A 19,570-nucleotide genomic window follows, 5' to 3' on the forward strand; every position below is an offset into this window, starting at 1 on the left:
GGGCCAGGCGGCCACGTGGGCCTGCAAGAACCCGGCCCTGCTGTTCTGCCGCGACGGGCGGCTCGACACCCCGTCCGACACCGCCCCGCCGGCCAAAGCGGGCGCCGCGGACACCAGTCTCTGAAGCCGGCAGGGACCGAGTGGGAGAGACCTGCCTGGCGTCGTCCGGCTCGGGATGCCTGAAGTAGACCGGCCGAGGACGTCTGTGTGCGTCTGGCCAGGGACGCTGGGATTAGCCGGTCTGGGATGTCTGGACTAGTTTGGCCGGGGCGGCCCGAATTAGACTGGCCTGGGGACACCTGGATTAGGCTGCCCAGGGCTGCCTGGCTAAATCCAAGACGTTGCCCGAGACCTTGTGAACTAGACTGGACAAAACAGTGAGAAATAGGGAGCGATCTTGTCCCCTGCAGAAGGATGGGCTCAAATTGTTGGATTAGGCTGGCCTGGATCAGTCTGGCCTCCCTCGCTTGGGACGTTGTGGACCAGACAGCACTGGGAAATAGGGACCGATCCTGCCCCCTGCAGGAGGATGGACTGGGAGGGCTGGAGGGGCGGTTTTTCCCGTCATAAGGTTTCTTTCTTCTGTTTGCCAGCATGGGAGATGGAAAACGCCTCGAGGGACAGCTGTGTGATTTCAGCATCTGGGAGAAAGGGGCCCACGTGCCAGCCCAGGGAGCTCTGGAGAAAAGGTGGCAGCCATCGCTTTGTGCGGCTCATCCCCAAAGGGCAAAGAGTGCCGGGAGGAGGGTGAAGTGTGCCCCAAGCTGGCTACCTGCCAGTGACTCACTGCTAAGTAAGTGCCAAAACGCCAAAATACTGACTACTGACACATCCCACTGTGAAACTGCATCCTGGCAGGAGACGTTGCTTTTCCCTGTTAGGTGCGGACAGCCTCGAAGCTCTGGACTGTGGTGACACGCAACAGTGTGAGGAGGATCAGTGTTAAATCACAAATGATGCAAAACAAATGGAGGTACCTGCAGACTTAAAAAAACACAAGGGCCACGTTGTTGAGGGGGAAGTGGGAAGGTGGGAATGAAGTGCGAATGCCGTGGGAAGCCGAGGACAGCTGTGTTGGGGTGTGCGAGCATTTGGTCAGTCGATGAAGTACAGGCAGTCCTCGGATTTATGACACAACTGGTTCCTGAAAACCGTGTCTTAAGTGGAAACGTTGTAACTCAGAACCATTTTCCCATGGGAAACAATGTTATAAAAGGGGGACTGGTTCCTGAAACAAGGCCCGATACCCTATTTTCACCAAAAATAATCCAGAATTTTGTACTCAATCAATTATAGATGAGCAATTTAGCTACATACTGTATTTGTATTGTAAATAGCAATCGTATTGATTTGGAAGGATTCTTTGAGGTGACTTGGATGGACATTTTGAAGGGCTCTTGGCTGGAGTCTTCTCAGGAGTCCTGGCTGCAGGGTTTTCTGGAGTCTTGTCTGCTTTCTTAAGGAAAGTGTCCAAGGAAGTTTGGACAGATGTTCTCCAGGGAGATGGGCGACGCAGCAAACTTGTTTCAGATCAAGCGTCATAAAGTCGAAACTGATGTCAGAAAGTTGAAACGGTGTCAATTTATAAAAGTTGTAAGTGCTGTTCATTGGAACTTGAAACGTCGTAAGTCGAGGACTGCCTGTATTACAAATGTAGGAACGGGGTCAGGCATCGGATGTGACAAAGCTCAGGACAAGGCAAGGTACAGGTTTGGAAGAGATGTGACATCCAGCGCGTGTGCGTGGTACAAGCTCCCTGCTCGAGATGGACAAAAGCTGCTAATATTTCATGCTGTTGAAGCATATTTGTGTAAGGCACTGGGGAAAGGCATGTATTGTGTCAAAGGGAAGAGAGAGAGCGAGCGCAATCATGGACCTTGTGCGTATTTCAGGGTGTAAAAAAGTGGCTTGAATGGCAGGCATTACTGTGCTAATTGTAACACTCAGCAGACCCATTAGCATTTGAAACCTGGTTCTGATTGCCAGGATCAGTACTACTGAGAAACAAAACAGCTTCAGTGAAACGCACATCCAGTTCTCTCTGGATTTATACTTTTGTCCACAGGCTCAGGATCTCAAAGCCTTAAATTAATACTTTTATTTGGAAATAAACTAGAATTTTGGCCGCCTTTGCCCTTCACCAGATTTAAATCTGAAAGGGTAGCCAGTAGGTTTCCTTGTACCATATTTCACAATATCATGGTATCATTGTTTTATCAGCTTTTTCAACTGTTTGTGACTCAAGCGAATGTAGATCATTATTTTGTGAGACAAGAGAAATAAATGGTCTTTTATGCAAGAGAGAGGACTGCTTCTGCCTGTCATTATTGCAAACTAAACATGCCAGGAGAAAGAAGTGAAAAATAATGCCCATGCTAATGATACTGAAGCACAATTTAAGTGCAGAGGAAATGTTAAATATTGGTGCATTTCTGGCTGCTTTAATTACTATCCTGTTCTATTTAGGGCTTTATCAAGTTCTGGTTTAAGTCTGTAGCAGAGAAATACTTCTGTGGTGCTGACGTTTGCACGTGGATACTCTGATCTTGCTGAGCATACAGTGGTTTAGTAGTTGCGTTGAGGCAGACTAAGATTTCACCTCATTTTACAAAGGCTAACTGACAGCCAGCAGGTGGTTACAGCTTCTCATAGAGATAGACAAGGTGCTGTCTCCCCTGCCGGTGAATCTTAATGTCCACCAATATGCATTAGCCCCTGTGTCTGCAGTAAGGTGCAGATTCTCAAATTGGCTTGAAATTAGTCAGTTTGGGTCTTGGTAGCAGTCCACAGGAGCATGGAGTAATTTAACCCCAAGAACTAAATGGGCTTTTAAAGTCTTCTCTGTGAAAAGCCTTTGCTGAGGCCTCAGTACTAGTTCTGGATTTTGTAGAACGTTTTATCGGATTTATGCATTTGAAAAAAAAGGGAGGCTTGCTCTGGCTCTGTTGCTATATTATAAATGCATGTGTAGGCATAACATGGAAGAGTGGATAGGGATGAATAAAGTCTCGGGATTGAATATTCCACCTAGCAGTTTCCTCTGTGGTGTAAGCTAATAGAAATTGCAAGCACACCTCTCCCCAAAACAGCATATTCCATGCTGGGACATTGCCTCACTGTTGGCTTGGGTTGCTGTTGCACTTGAGACATTAAATATCCCATGGCAAGATCTCTAGGAACAGGGGTGTTAGTACTAGGAGCTGGCCACATCCCAGCAGCGGGAGTTCCCTGCTACCTCCTACAGCCTCCCCTGGACTTCCCGTCCAAAATGGTATGTTAAACCTTTGTCTCAAGTGGTATTGCTCTGTGCTCGTAATGCCATTGGCAACGCATAGGGGGTGCACGCGGGTGCATGTGCACCCACTGAGATAGGCAGCGCAGCCCCTGAAAGAAGCACTGCCAGCGGTGTCGGCGGTGCCTGCGAGCAGTCACCTCTCCCCGCCGCCACCACCATGGCCACCTGCAGGAGCTCCCCACTCACTGCCACCATGCCTCTGCTGCCAACACTGGCACTTGTGGGTGGTCGCCGGGCCCCCCCCCAGCCTCCAGGGGCACGTGTCATTCATGGGTAATGCACTGATGCAGCTGTGCTCTTTTCCCATTTAAGACCCCAGTTGCTGCAGTCCTGACATAAGACGTGCTTTGCTTTTGAGTCCCGCTGGCTACCACTGGGTATTAAGCATGAAGCAGGCACCAGCCTGCTCTGGTCTGAAGTGGATCAGTGCAGGCCCAGTGACAGAAATGTAGGCCCTGGAGGAATTTGTTGGCGGAAACTTAGGCATCAACAGCATTTAGTCAGTGCCAGGATTAGGTGGGTCTTTCTGATGCCACCTGAAGCTTGTAAGAGATTTGTATGGGCAAAGTGCAAATTGTGCAGATGGAAGGTTTGGATAGGGGCAACCCCACTTCAAGCAGGGGGCTGAATGACTAGATAACTACCTAAAGTCCCTTCCAGTCCTTTTTCCCCATAATTCTGTGATTCTGCAATGCAAGGCTGAGGCTCCTTTGCATGAAACACTGATGTTCTCAGAAGTCGGACGTGAGGATTCTTCACCTGGTCATTTTCAAAGCAGAACCACCAGCTAATCTGATAAAAATAAAGGGCATGGTATGCTCAGGCTAAGCAGGGAGGCAGAGTTCAAACGGACGTACCATTTGAGCTACAAATTCTTGTGATAGCCAAAGCCCTCAGCCATGGGTTAGTTGACCACATGTGGGACTCTGGGGTCACCAGTAACTGACCACAAGATGCATAGTCAGTGCCATGCAATGCCATGCTACCTCATCTAGCACAAAGAAATCTAATCTCTGATAGTGGTAGTGACATATTCATCTGTTTTCCTGGGAAACCATTCTCATACCGCTGCTGCCTCCTATACATCTCACTTCCTTGTCGGATTTTTTTGGACTACAAAATCACTGTCTCTAGTATTTATAGAGAATGGAATGGCTCCAACGGGAGAGTTGTTGAGAGATCCACAACAGAATGGCTCAATGGTCAGAGCACTGATAAGTGATACAGGAGAATGAGGTTCAAGTCCCTGTTTCTAAAGAAAAAAAAAAGGCAAAGTAGGGATTTGAACCTATTCCCCCTGAGGGCTTTGGTGTCTAACCCCAAGAGAAGGGCTGAATATCCACCACAAAAGGAGGCATCTACCTGGTGACAGAGCAGTCCCTTCTGGTTAACTTAGATCAGTGGTGCTCAGAGTACCCCAGGTCTGGAAATGTGGCAACAGGTGAGCAGTTGCAGTGTTAATTGCAGCAGCTCTGGGAGTCCCTGGCAATTAACACAGCCACCTCTCCCCTGCCGCAAAACTTCAGACCCACGGGAATTCCCAGAGGCTGGATGCTGTGGCCCTGCGTGCTGGAATGGGTCAGTGCAGGGGGCTGGGCTGCAGCCAGACCCAATGCAAAAGGCTGGACTCGGTGCTTAGTCCCAGACCCAGTGCATAATGTCTGATCTTGTGTTCTGGCACACAGGGCAGGTTTGTGGCCCTGGCCTGCCACTCATCCTGCATGTGGGCTAGAAAGGTTGAGCCCTGCTGACTTAGATGTTCCCCGTTCAGTGAGCTTCCAAGGACCCCTCCTTAGGCACTGAACTCTTGCCATGCGGTGCGTGGGGAGCCCAGACACTTCACTTGGGGCTGCACGTTCCACTAAACAGCAGGGCACCCAAAATCCGGACACTGCAGAGCCTACATGTGTTTGAGACTCTAGCCCCAAGTGAAAAGGAGATTTAAGCTCCATGTCATTCAACTGCTTTTCAAAAAAACAGAAGATAATGTTCATAAAGCATCTTTTTGATTTAGATGGTGAATATGCTGTCTGCAATAATAAACCTGATGCACTATGTTTTAGAAGAGAAACGTTCAGCTCTGAGGCGTGTAAAGCACTTCAAAATAAAACTGATGGTACTACTCCCATGGAAATCAATGGTAGTTTTACTCTCACTTTAACTGGTGAGCTGTTCAATCCATTCTTTTTTTCACACTCAGTCCAAAGGAAACTCTTTGTGGGCCAGTTATGAAGCATGACAAACTGCAAGTGTATAACTAAAGTCTAAAAGGAGTGACACAGCTTGCAATCCTCCTCCTCATAGCTAAATACATCCAGTGAACTGTATAACCATCACCCGTTTTATTCCAGCACTATTACTGGTCACTGTATTGTTATGTTTTATTAAGGATATAAAATACAGTATTACATTCATGAATTTTTACCCTATCAAACATGGGGCAAACCCTATGTAGTCGTAGTAAGCAAAACCTATCAAAGTCTCTACCTTGTTGATAGAAATTTCATTAAAGATATTCTGGAAAAGGCACAAAAAATGTAAAGCCACTCACAGACGTCAGGGCTGCTTTTTATTTGAAACCTCTCCCTAAGAAGGAAAGCATAGGTAAGCAACCAACACCGAGCATGCCCTGACCTTTAGCTTAGTGGATCTGTTGAACAGGCTGTCATGAACAATTTGAAAGCACATCAGACAAAGGGCCTCTCCTGGTACGCTGGGAAACCTCTATGCTGCAAGCAGCTTCGAGATATGTCTGCAGAGCTGGAAAGTCAAGGGCAGATCCTTAGCTAGATACTTTGATAACCCGTGTTAGCACAGCTGTAGATCTGGCTCTTTGTCTCAAATCAGTTGAATTTGTGTGGGGGGCCTAAAATTATAATGCGATGTCTTCAAATCATTGTATGCAAGTACATTCATTATTCTAGAGTCATAGACAAGTAGGGCTGGAAGAAACTGCAGTAGGTCGTCTAGTCCTGCCCTCTGCTCAAGACAGGATCTCCCCATCTCTAAACCGTCCCCTACCAGGGTTTGTCTAGTCCAGTGGTTCTTAACCTTACTAGACTCTCAGAAAATGCCAGCTCTCATCTTTCACTCTTTTTTTGACTATAGAAGAAAAATAGAGTAATTTTTGTGTTTTGGAGAAGTTAGAAGGACCACAAGAGGTCAGAAAGTTTTTAACCCTGTAGATTCCTATTTGAAATCTTTGGACTTATCTTGTGAATCATATTTGCACATCTAACAGTGCTAACATTGTATGGCCACCCTGCAGTACTGTGCACTTGAAAGGATCCCAAGGCACCCCAGGGTGGTGCAGCACCCCTGGTTAAGAATCACCAGTCTAATGTTATTAAAACTTCAGAAACAAACCTGCACGCATAACTGCCAGACCCATCGAATATGCCCTGTAACTTGCCACAGATAAAGCGAGGGGAATGAGGGCTCTGCAATAAGGGTTCAGCCCTGCTGGAGTGTTTCCATAATTGCCTGACAGCACTTACCTGCCATTGAAATCAGCAGACCTGATCATGCTGTTATTGGAATTAATGGGAGCATAACCAGGCCCTCTGGGAGATGAGGGGCGTCAGGACACCGCAGGATCCACCTCACTGTTCTGTTAGCTGGACCTAGAGAAATGAAGAATAGCTAATAGTGCGTGTTCACGCAGGGCCAACAGCCCATGTCCTGGGGACTTTTAAATTCACCTATAAAGCAGCTTCAGGGAAAATTTTCCTTATTCTTCGTACATTTTGTAGACTTCTTTTCAGTCATGCAGGAAACAGAAATCATGTGGGCAGGTGAGTAAATGCAACATGGCCACAACCTTGACTCACCCGCACCCAAGGGGCCACTGCTAGTTCTGCTCTGCCCTCATGGAGTGGATCGGATGAGCCTGCACACTAAAACACAGTAGAAGCAAAGTAAAGTTCTGCATGTATGTTAGATACTGAACATGGTTCCTCTCGCCCATGCATTTGGGCGCAAAGGCAGTCCCAAGTCTTTCACCTGTGTGGGCAACTGCAAATCACCTCCACAATAACCAATCCTAGGAATTTTGCCGGACGGGGGCAACTTGTCATTCCAGCTGGGTTCTGTCCAAAATGGCAGCGCTGGAATAACTCAGCAGGTGGAACTGCTCAGACATGGCTCTGGACTTGGAACGGCTCCTGGTCAGGCTGACCCAAGCCCCTTGAAGGTTGTTACAGGTTTCTTTAGAAGCAGCTCAAGTCCACTTGTGAAGTGGAACAGGCATTATGGAGCCCGTTCTCTTCAATGGACCTTTTTCATAGATTCATAGATTCATAGATGTTAGGGTCGGAAGGGACCTCAATAGATCATCGAGTCCGACCCCCAACGGCCTGAAGCCTGTCTTCTGCCAACTCAAATCAGAGCTGTCATATCTTTAGGTTACAAACAATCCTTACCTTATTTCTGAAGCCTTTGTAGCACTAGTCTTAGCATTCCAGCAGGAGGTGTGCTGGTGGTGATACTGGGATGTTGTACGGTAATAGCAGCCGGGGGACTCCGGGTTTTGTACCAGGTGCAGCATGTGCATGTACAGAGGCATTTTATTAGGAGTGCGCTGGCTTCAAAAGTACAACCCCCCAAAGTAGACTTGCATAGAGTGTGTGCCTGAGACTGATGCTGCGTGTTTCAGGAAGAGAATACCACTGGAAATGTATGGCTTAAGCTATCTCTACTGGATATCCAGAGCAAGTAGGTTCTGAAGGGCAGATTCATCATAAAAACGGTTACAATCCTGAAAATTAAATTAGAGCCTAGACTTGTGAAGTGATTATGGAATTAAAGCTCTGAATCACATAAATGAGTTATGCAGTTATTTTATAAGGAATATTTTAAAGCAGTGGAAGAGGGGCAACCTCTTTGGTAGGCACACCACAAATAAGCCCCCCCACCATCCCTGAGTGTCACTCTGATTCCCTTCCCAGCCCGATCTACTGCTCTGCTTTCTGCTCCCTGGCCTATCTGTCACTGTCCTGCCTGTCCCCTCTCCAGTCTGCTGCATCTGCTGCATGCCACAGTCAGAGGTTGCCTATGCCACATGGGGCACACCTGCTGCGGGTTGGCCACCCCTGGTTTCAAGTGTCCTTACACTTATTTGTGACCCAAGTCTGTGTTTATACTAATCAGAGTTCACATGCGGTTTCACATGCATTAGGTAACGTGTTCTTAAAACACCCACTCTGAGGGATGTTGTGGGGAGGGAGAGGGTAATAGCCCCATTTACAGCTGAGAAACTGAGGCACAGAGATAGGATCAAAAGTTTTCACTGACTCTGGATATTCAAGTTAAGATGCCTAGGACCTGATCATTAGTTTCCTGTAGCACTTTGACTGTTGAAAGCACGGCTCCCAGTGACTTGCTGCCAGATGTGCTCAGCACTTCTGCAGAGCAGACCCCAACAGATTGAGCTGGGGGCCCAGAAAATGAGGACTGTATGCTTAGAGACCACCCATACCTCATTCATTCCTCACCTTAGCCACGTACCATGATTCATCTCCAGGAACATTACTTCCAGTCTTAAACTGAGATCATCAAGTAGCAACAATACCCAGTTCCAACTGCAGACAGGAGAAATGCAAATTTTGTCTCTCTGATTTGACATGACAGTTTCAAGCCAAGGTAATATTTAGCTGGATCAGACAAGTTATCATCTGCGATATGACATGGTATTTGGAGCCTGCCTTCTGTTCTATCAGGAGCTGTTCTTCATACGTTTGTTCACACCCAGAGATTAGATTTATCCTTGTTCATTGAACTGAAGCACCAGAAATCTCAATGAACTCCTCTCAACGCATGCAGATCCTGCACAGGCACAGCACAGGGCTTTCTAATACCATTTCTTTATTCGAACCAGGTTTTAATTTGAGAGATAAGGAACCTATTCTTCCCAATGACATTCCTATTTCAGGCTGCCTGACCCTTTGTCCTAATGGCTGGCCAATTCCGTTGTAAAGTCTGATGTTCTTTTTCACAGCTACAATACACCGTGTTTCAGTGCAAAAGCCTACAGCACGCCACTTCTGCACTCAGAAACATTCGCACTGTCACTGAGTGGAGGCTTTTAGGAAGCTACTATCCAACGCTCGTAGGCAATGGGAAAGCTTCCCCTAATGCCAGGGCTACGCAGATTTATAGACTTGCTTACCTGTGCGTGTGGAAGGTCTAGTGATTGTAATGTTGGAAGGTGGGGGGTGCTTTTTGGTCTAGGCAAAGGGACACACACACACACACACCCCCCCCTTAACAGGCTCGGGGGCCTATCTGGAAGTGACTCCCCTCCTTACTGTGATGTGGGGGGGTTCCTGTGCCTGCACTATCCTCCCTGGCTGCACAGAGCAAGGCCTTGCTGTGGGAGGGCAGGCAGGTGAGTATGTATTGCCTTCTGCCTCACCCACCACAAGGTTTTGCTGCGCGTTGCAGAGGGCACAGGAATGCAGCAGTGAGGGGCATGGTATGAGACTCCACGCTGAGCAGCATTATGGCGCGTTCCCAACTGGTGCGATTACAGCCAGGTGCACGCGTTCTGCTTAACCCACCATGTAGTTAGGTCTTCAAAGAAATGCCATGTCAATAGATGGGATTGAGAAGCTTGCCATATAGCCAGTAAAGCATGCTCATAGCCTGGGGCTCTGCAAGCAGAATATCTTCAATGTAGTGGGGTTGTCTGCAGGATATCCGGGCTAAAAGCTGAACTTTATATAGGGAATTAGCTATATCTTTAAGTCACATGCTTTTTCTTTTTTAAATGCCTGCATTGGGTACACACTCATGACTAATACAAGAACGTCCCTGTTGGACTGAGCAAATGTTCACTGATACTCTGTAGTTGTGTGTGTGTGTGTGTGTGTGTGTGTTTGTGTGTGTGTGTTAGGGGTGTGCATGTTTTTTGTGGGTCTCTGATTAACATTGACGGCTCGCATCGCTCTAGAGCCAGTGAGGCCTGAGTGATGCAATGCAGAGCGGTGCAGTTTATCACATAACCCCTCTGGATCCATCCGTACAGCCATTAATCTAATCTAAATCGTCCATATAAGCAGCAAAGAGTCTGACTGAAAGGTCAGTGAAGCCAGTGGGAGTTTTCCTGCTGCCTTCAAGGACTTTGAGCCCCAGGCCCTTCAAAGGGGCCTCCTTGGGGGTCTTCAAGAGGAGGCTGGATGGATGTTTGGCTGGGGTGATATGAACCCGGCACCCGTTCCTGCCCGGGGCAGGGGTCAGACCTGATGATCTATTAAGGTCCCTTCCAACCCTAAGCACTAGGACACTATGAAGTGAGAACAGCATCACGAATGAGGCTTGCTCCCAATGTTTCTGTCCTGCAAGACAGGAGGCACTGCCTTTCCCCTCGGGCTGCCTGGAGTCTACCTGCCCAGCTCTGACTGGCCTGCAGACTGGTCGGCCAGCAGGGCAGAAAGCTGTCCAGCCTCACACGGTGCATGGGATTCATGTCAGCTTAGCTGAAGTAAATCTTCCTTAGCGGACAGACTTCAGCTGGGGAGAGGAGGCAGCACGTTTGGAGCAGGGCTGCAGGGGGTGATCCTTCCCCTTGCTCTTGAGTCACACTCCCCTCTTCCCCTCCTCTGACAAGAAGGAAATGAAGGCAATCGTCTCTTCTTTTCTCATGGCTTGGATTCAAATGGAAGAGGCCAAGGATGCAGTTCGTGGGTGTAAATCCCAGAATCATCTGCAGGAGGCACTGGGGTCTCTGCTTCCCAGAGCTGTCCCTCCCCTTTGTTTCTGAATGAAGAAGGCACCAGAGGAGCGAGCAGAGGACCCCCAGTGCGAGGAAAACTGGCCAGGCCCTGCTGGTGCTGTCCATGGGCACGTTCACGAGAGCCAGAGAATGGGAAGCGGGCACTTCGGAGTCATGCCTAGGTACCGGCATCCCTCTGAGCGTGCCCCTGGGCTATGGTGATGTCCCTCATACAGGTGCGACGACGCACCTACGTTACATCTGTGCTTCTGACCATCTCTCCTCACAGCTCTGCACATCCTGCCCTTGCCCCTGCACCGCTGGCACAGCTGCACCCCAGAGACTGACTTGGATTTGGCTGAATCTCAGTTTGCTCTGACGGGTTTTCTACCCAGGTACCTGGATTTCCTCTCGCCAGGGCAGCTGCGGAGCATCTGCGTAGAAGGCCATTCTCCAAATCAAGGAAGGACAAAACCCAATGATTCTGACAGATTAAAAGCCCCCAAGTCATTTAAATGGACAAAAGCTAGGAGGCAAATTCATTTTGGATCACTGACCCCAAGCTTTCCCTCACCACAGAACAAATAGCATATGATCAGCCAAGCCAGACCCCAACACTGAACCAGGAAAAAAAACCTGCTCTGTATCACAAGGTCACGTACTTGTCTAGTGAAATCTCCTGGGCCCCGGCCCTCCTGGCTGAACTGTGCCCAGCGCCGCAGCGTCTAATCTGGTGCATTTTACAGAACATTTGAGAATGTCTTAACCCTGAGGTTGTTTCAAGTTTTGAATGAAGCAGTTGGATGTGGCTCATTTCCAGAAAACGTGACTCCAGCTGCAATCTCCTCTTCCCGGTCGGTTAGAAAGACCCTTGCTGTAGGAATGAGCTCATTAACGCTTCATTTAACCACAAAAGTATTTCACAGGTGTCTTATGAGTTGGGGCAGGCCCACAGCAAATGACCTTCAGACAGTCCCCTTGGTCGTGAGTTTTGCTGGATGTAGCAGCAGGTACGACAGATCCACGGTGGCCTTGCCATGCTCCAGATCTGGCACCTGCCTGCCCTGCTGCTACTGTCCCCTCCCGTGGCCGAGTCCAGCCCCTGCTCAACCCCACTAGCTCTGAAGCTTCCTTGCCCCTGAACAGCAAAGAAAGCAAAAGGGGCAGCAAGAGATTTGGGGGGAAAGTGGAGGAAGAGGAGCAGGGGTGTACCTGCCTCTGAGTAGGCAAGGGACGGGAGTGGGGCATTTTCATCTGCTTTAGGGACTCTAAAAAGTCCCCAGAACAGGGGTGGGCAAAATGCAGCCCAGGGGCTGGATGCGGCCCGCCAGGCCATTCTATCCGGCCCATGGGGCCCCTAAAAAATTTAGAAAATTAATATTTATCTGCCCCTGGCTGCCTGTCATACGGCCCTAGATGGCTTGCCAAAACTCAGTAAGCGGCCCTCTGCCTGAAATAATTGCCCGCCCCTGCCCCAGAGGCTCCTGTGATGTGGTGTGTCCTCACTGGGGGGGCAAAGGAGGCTGAGAGCTGCTCATCTGTGTTACCCCCAGTGCTGTTTCCACTGGTGTACAAAACCCATGCGAATGAAACTGGGGCAGGGGGGAGGTAGGTATCCATGTCCAATGTGCTGAAATAAATGCTCATCACATGACCACCTGGCTGCACTCTGACCACACACTGCCGAGCCCCCCTGCACTGTGCTATATACATTTGGTATTTTAAATGAGTACCACTCAAGTCACAAAAGTGATGGAGGGGGCCTCGGGTCCAAACCGGTGAGGGCTGCGACCCAGTGCTCTGCTACTTGCCGTTGTCAGAGACAGGCCTTTGGGCTGCCCCAGCATGGCCATGCTGCTGCCCTCATTACAGTCGTATGGTTACTGGACTGGGTGAAGTCACTGGCTTCAAAGGTCTGCATCGTTTTACACTGCTCTAATGCTGATTACACCACTAGAAAGCTATCTGTCTAGGCCCAGTCTTGCCATTTCACTGCCACACATCCCAGGCTGGGCCAAGGGCCTGCGGGGCCAGCAAAAACAAGTGCTCAGCGAGGACAGTGATGCACATGCCATTTTAAAGCTTGTTTCTGGGGTTAGGCTGGGAGTGCGGGCACTCCTGCAGTCCCATGTTCAAGGTGCAATGGGTGCAAACAGCCAGCTCCAAGTGTCAGCATGTATCATGAACACAAATGCCAGGACAAAGCCAATCTGAAGAGTTGCCAGGGTACCTGACATTAAAACCAGGGCTTTGAGAGAAATGGGAGTTGCAGTAGAAATTATGGAATTAAATTATATGATGGGAACAGTTTGTCTGGGAGACCTTGGCATTTTCTCTCTCTCTTTCTCCCGCTGTCCTATCTGGCCGTCCCTATTGCTCTCTTCTGCAATCTAGGAGCTCGTGATGGCAAACCCGAGCTGAACAAAGCTTTGAGAGTCTTTGTCTGGGCCTGTGGCCTCTCCTTCATCCTAGCACAAGGGGTGCACATGTAAATCTAAGCCCTGTTCTAGGAGTCCCAGCTGGGCACCGACCCTAAACCTGCACCGGGGAGGGTTGATCGGCACCACATGGTAAAGTGACTTCCCTTGATTCCTGCAGAGTGAAGCTTTCCTGAACCAAGACCCTGTCGGTAAATGCATCATAAAAGGATGCTATTTAAGGCTCCCCCCTACATAACGCAAAGTCTAATAACCTTACATCTGTCTGCTTGCACCACTGAGCATGGCCAAGAGTGACGGTCTGCCAAGTAAGGGTGCAACAGAGCAAGTCGAACCCAGCCTCCGGGCTGGCCTGAAAACAAGCCACAGACCTTGGGGAATGCAGCAGAATTGTATTAAAGTCAGAGGACGCCAGGGCCGGGTGAACCCTTTAGTGGGCCCTAGGCAAACTAACTCACAGTCCTCTACTTAATACTGTATATTTGTATGACTGTTTTCACTCAATAATTATAATACCATATGTAAAATAAGCACAGCTGGGCCCCTTCTTCACTTAGGGCCCTAGGCATGTGCCTAGTTTGCCTATGCGTTAATCAGGCCCTGGAGGAAGCCAAGGACACACCAGCATATTCCTTCATATACGGGCCTCTGCCTTCGAATAGCCCAGAAAGCGACACTAGATGGCACTACTGCTTGCTCTGCAGAACTGAACTCTCACAGATGCTCCAGATCTTGCTGCCGTTTGAAATACAGACCCTGTCCAGACCCTTTGCTGAGAGCAGTGGACCCCGCTGAAAACGCGCGCTCTCTTGTACGCCGGCATCGTCACCGTGGCTTTGACGGCCCAGACCGACACCACCCATGGACCTGACACATGGAAGAGTCTTGACAGGGGGAAAAGCTGCAGTTTCCCCACACTGAGTTTCTCTTGCAGGTTGAGAGTACGATCTCCTTGCAGAGCATCCAGCCAGCTCCACGGCTCCCAGGCACCCTGCGCGGAAGGAGGGCTCCTGCTGCAAATGCTCTCCGCTTTCATGCATGGATCTGCGACGCCCAGCCACCCACTCCCAAGCCGCAGGACTTCGGGCACAGGTACAAAGCAGTCACAGAAATGGGCTTCAGGGAGAAATCTCCAAACTCACTTCAGGGGAGCTGACTCGGGTGCCGGGGGCGGTCATGTTGCGGCAGGGATTTGCTAGACGTGCCGGGTAAGAGTGCACCGCACTGCTGGGGGTGCCCTACTGCCATCCCTAAGCTAACTACTCTCAATCTCCAGCCTGGGCTGCCTCGTTGCACAGTAGACACAGGCACTGACCTTCAAGCAGCATTTGGTGTGCACTGGCTTTCCCTAAGCTGCTTGCATGGTGACACCGTGCCCTCCCTCTTCCTGACCTTGCGGGGGTCTCCACAGACTGGCGCGTGCGTGCGTGAGCCCCCACATCTGCAGGGGCGCCACTGGTTTCTGAAATGGTGCTGAACGTAGTTCATGCTAAACCAGGTTCATTCACCATTTGGCTGCGCTGTTGGTCAGTAGCAGGGATTTTCCTGTGAGTGTGAGAGTAGCCAGGCTGAGTGTGCTCGCACAAGGCTACACACCACACGTGGAGCCCACCAGCCCCTGACAGAAGTGGGCTCTGAATCCATCACTCCCTGCTAGAGTTGGTTGGAAATTTTCTATTGAGGCACGAGCTCCATTAAAAAAACCCTGCCAGTTCCTGGAGTCTGAAGTGCTCATTTGCAGCGTTTTGGGGTCAACAAAACGTTCTCTGAATCCATGGAAGAGTCCAGCATTCAGCGGCAGGCTCCTACCTGGATCCCCAGTGGGTCTGCCCCAGGGGAAGGGACTGGCAAGCCCCCTCTGATGAGTGAAATCCTCCACGGTCTCGTCACCTTGCTGCTGGCAATATCAGAAAGCGGTGCAGCGATCGCCTCTTCTACTGAGCAGCTTCCAGGCTCAGCGAGCTTCCAGCAGGCCTTGGGTTTGGTCTGAAGCAGAGCCAAACATAATGCTGATGGCAATGATGATGGCGACAACGATGATAATAATAATAGGCCCAAATTGCCCATGATTCGGCAGCCCAGGGCAGGAGCATCCACTGAATTATGAGAAAGGAGAGAGAAAAATTGCAAAGGCAAGGTGAGAAAGGAAGGCACTAAACAAATGGACCGGGGGTGGGTTGGGGGCCCAAGCGCATTTGCAGCACAACTCATTGCAGTCTCCAGGGTGGCAGTCAGGAGCCACCCGTGTGTAGCACACATCTGCCACGTTGTCTCTCCCTGGCACACACGACACTATTCCACAGTGCTTAGGAGCCAGCCATGAATGGGGTCTTGTCGGAAAAAACACGGCGTACACTGTCCCTCTCCCCAACGGGCATCTTTTCCTGGGGGGGCTGCGCAGGGGAATGCCCCATCCAGAGACTCTCCATCGGGGCACTTGCTTGGCACCACAGAAACAAGGGAAAGTGCCTTATCGCTTAGGACCAAAGATCTTGGCCACTGCGCAGTAACCTCCCAGGAGTCATAGGAGCGGAAATCTCAGCCAAATGAGCTGGGATTTCAGCCCCAAAGCTGACACAACAGCAGGGTTTGAGGGAATAGGACCGGGCTGTGCGCAGGTCCATACTGAGCAGTGCATGCTCGGGGATGAGTTTTTACAATAAATAATGCGTGTGTGTGCTTGTGCGTGTGAGTCCATGACAAGCACCAGTTTGCTTTCATGCTGACACACACCACTACACCAGTATTCAGGAAGGAGGTGGCCACATTGCTGCTTCTCTATTCCCACTCCAGCCTCCGTGCAGCAGCCTGGGTTAGCACCACAGGCCTCATTCACAGCACAGGCTCTCCCAGGCAGGGCTCTCCATGCTGCCGGGCCATGCCCCTGGCCACCTGCGTGCTGTGCTGCGGCTGGGCGCGTGCATGGGGCATCGATCGGCCGTTCAACCTGTTCACAATATCAATCCCCCGGATTGCTGTCAATAGTCTCTGGGAGATCGATGCCAATTCTGGTAGACTCCCAGCCAATCGGGGAGGGTTGGCAACCCTGCGGGGATCTCTGCTGGAGGCCAACGAGCCCAGCTGACCCTGCCTTGCCCATGCTGCTCGCAGGCCTGTTCCTGATGCCCCGACTCACACAGAGACCAGGCGGGTTTGGCGTGCCACCAGGACGAGCTACGTTCGCCTTCAGCTTGTTTTGTGATGCAGAAATCAGTGTTTCCACAGGGCCAGCGCCTCTGTGGGTGCAAATCAGTGGAGCGCTGCTGACACCACTACGTCAATGCTGATAAACACTCCTGGAGGACTCAGTTCCTGCTCCCCCGCCTCCCAGCACTCCCATTGCCCCTTTCATATCTTCTTTATTTTTGCTCGCTCCCGGTCAAACCCCCCTAACTGGCCAGACGCCCAGCTTACTTCTTATTTCCCATGTGCACATAGTCCCTGTGAACCACCAGACAAAGCAGCAGCCAAGTTTATATAGGGGCAGCCCCTCAGCTCCAGCAGCCAAGCCCAGCAGCTCTGTTCAGGCTTTCAGCCAGCTAGGGTCTTCCCCCAAAATCACCCCTGTGCAAGAAACCACCACCCCTTAGCTCCATCCACACATGGAGACCCCCCACCCCGGAAGATAAAGGTGCTTAGGGTGTTTCTTCCAAGTCACGTATCCAGGTTGTAGCCGTATTGGTCTAGAAACAAAAGCGATGAGGACTTGTGGTAAAAGGGATATCTTTCAGCATTTTTGCACCTGCAGGCAGGTAATTTGAGACTGTATAAGGCAAAAAGAAAGGGATTCCACCCCCGCTGGGCTGATTAAACGGATCTTTTAAAAACCAACTAGATTTTTGCAACAACAACAACAACAACAACAAATCTTTAATTGCAAGCTTTTGGGCACAAACACCCTTCTTCAGGCATAGGTAAAAAGGTTGTAAAAGATTTCAAAAGGCTGTAAGAGAACTTTTACAATCTTTTCTCCTATGGTTGAAGAAGGGTGTTTGTGCCTGAAAGCTTGCAATTAAAGACTTTTTTTTTTGCAAAAATCTAGTAGGTCTAATAAAAGATCTCACCTCTACCACGAGTCCTGATTGCTCTTCCAAGTCATGGCATTAGCCAGGCTCTGTGCAGTTGGGTCAAGGGGTACTTGGCTTTTATATGAGCATCTTAATGCCAGCATTTCCACTGGATTGCATTTTTGCTGATTGCAAAATTTAAAAGCTGATTGCAAAATCTAAAAGCTCCTTTCTCCAGCCAGCCTCTGAAATTCACTGTTTTCTCCCTTCTCTGGCCCGGAGAGGGCACTGTGAGCCTGTTTCAACCTCCTGAGCCAAAGGGCTCTGGATAGTGTCAGCCCAGCCCTCACCCAGCAGCCGGACGTCTTCAGCTCACTGTCGGGCATGGGAAGCTTGTTCACACATGCTGATGATGTCTCCTTGCCTGACCTTCCTCAAATCCATCCTAGAGCCGGACTGTAAGCTTGGCATGAGCATTGGCAGAAGCATGTCCAAAAGCCAGCAATACACAAGTAGACAAAAAATAGCCTCTTTTTGCTTAGGTGCTCTTTATTTCATCCTCCCTTTCCCAGTCCACGTCCCTCCCTAGTTCCCAGACCTGCTTCCAGCAGGTGAGTGCAGCTGCTGCTACCGAACGCCCTGGCTGGTGAGCACCGTTCCTCCCGGGGACCGGCTCAGCTTTCTGTGCTGACTCTTGCCCCACAACCTGCTGCCTCCTCCATGCATCATCAGAGGCAGAGCAGAAGACACGTGGCAGCTGCCAGGGGCAGGCAGCACTCCATCACCTGCCTGGACCCGCAGCAATGGCAGCCCAACCCGAGGCTCCGGTGCCTGCAAAGCAGGGCTTTGTGGGGGTCCAGGATCAGTAGCTGTGAAGTGTGAGGGATCATCCAGCGTGGGGATGGTCCTGGGCCAGCTGGGCCCCGGCGGGAAGCTGAAGCAAACATTGAATGAAGTCCCCTGGGCATCTTGCAAATAAGGGGCGGTTACTGCACTGTATTCCTCGGGTTTGAAATGGAAAGTGGGGATTTTAACATCAGGTGTCTGCTTATTAATGGCCGGAGCTGCCAAAGGTCAGCATCTTGTGCCTGCAGGCAGGTACTCTGAGACTCTATAAGGAGAAAAGAACGGGAATCCACCCCCGCCAGGCTGATTAAACCGATGGTCTGAGTCCTTCCCAGCAGGCCAAGTATGGGAAAGGGGCACTGCAGGATCAGCGCCGCTAAGCAGGTTGTTTATCAACTCCGCGCAGCAGGGAGACACGAGCTTTTTTAGTTGGATGAATGAGGATTAGCCCCTGCAAGGGGTGGATTGGGGAAGATACGCCTGCAGCTCTCACTTTCTGATTAGTATGGAAAGAAGGAAACGCTCCAGAGATCCCGGGCCCCTTCGATGGAAAAGCCGGCAGCAGCTCCTACCCTTTCCCCCCAGCCTGAGACATCCCCATAGGGGGACTGTCTTTTTGTATGACGTATCGAACAGGCTAAGCACTGCTTTGAACCATTCTTTTACCCTCCGTTCTAACGGCATAAAGCCCTGGACAGGTCTCATGTAACGGTAACAATCAGCCTATACAATCAAGTCCTGCCATGAACAGCTGTGAAGTTAATCACCGTTACACACTCCAGACCAGCTGGAGTTCAGCAAAGGGCTGGATCACAAACTCTGCCGTCACTGGGAAGCATTGAACAATCCTGGGTTACAGAGAGGGGAGCCTTCACAGCACTGCCAAGAACAACCTCTTCTATGTGTGGCTGCACTTAAAGGAGGCTGGAACAAATGGCCTTATGACAGGCGGACAGAAGCCTTCTGCTCTGACGGACAGAATACAAAGCATTGTACTTAACAGGTGCACTTCCCAGTTCGAAGCTGATTTTTTAAGGTTTTTTTTTTTTTGAGCAAGAGTGCTGAACAAAAACAAGAAAAGAACGAGTGCCGGGAATCTTGCTGGAGCGATGTGGAGAGAGAAGCATTGCATTATTAGGGGGGAATTTTGTGATGGAGAACAAATGCTGTTGGACTTCCTAGGAATCACAGATGGTAACCGTCCAGCTAACACACAAAAAGATTGCGATCGAACCTGCGTCATTCGCACGGAGAACGCTGAATGGATCACTGA

At 50.1% G+C, this 19,570-nt stretch overlaps 1 long non-coding RNA gene across 1 annotated transcript; it reads left to right on the forward strand.

The window, feature by feature from the left end:
• The first annotated feature begins 49 nt into the window (after window positions 1-49).
• LOC112550700 lies at window positions 50-1,395 on the forward strand. The gene is made up of 3 exons (XR_003094667.1): window positions 50-793; window positions 882-973; window positions 1,338-1,395. It is a non-coding gene; the product is annotated as an uncharacterized LOC112550700 (long non-coding RNA).
• The last annotated feature ends 18,175 nt before the right edge of the window (window positions 1,396-19,570 follow it).

Source organism: Alligator sinensis, unplaced genomic scaffold (genome assembly GCF_000455745.1).
Source record: "Alligator sinensis unplaced genomic scaffold, ASM45574v1 scaffold708_1, whole genome shotgun sequence".
In the NCBI taxonomy this organism is placed as follows: Eukaryota; Metazoa; Chordata; order Crocodylia; family Alligatoridae; genus Alligator; species Alligator sinensis.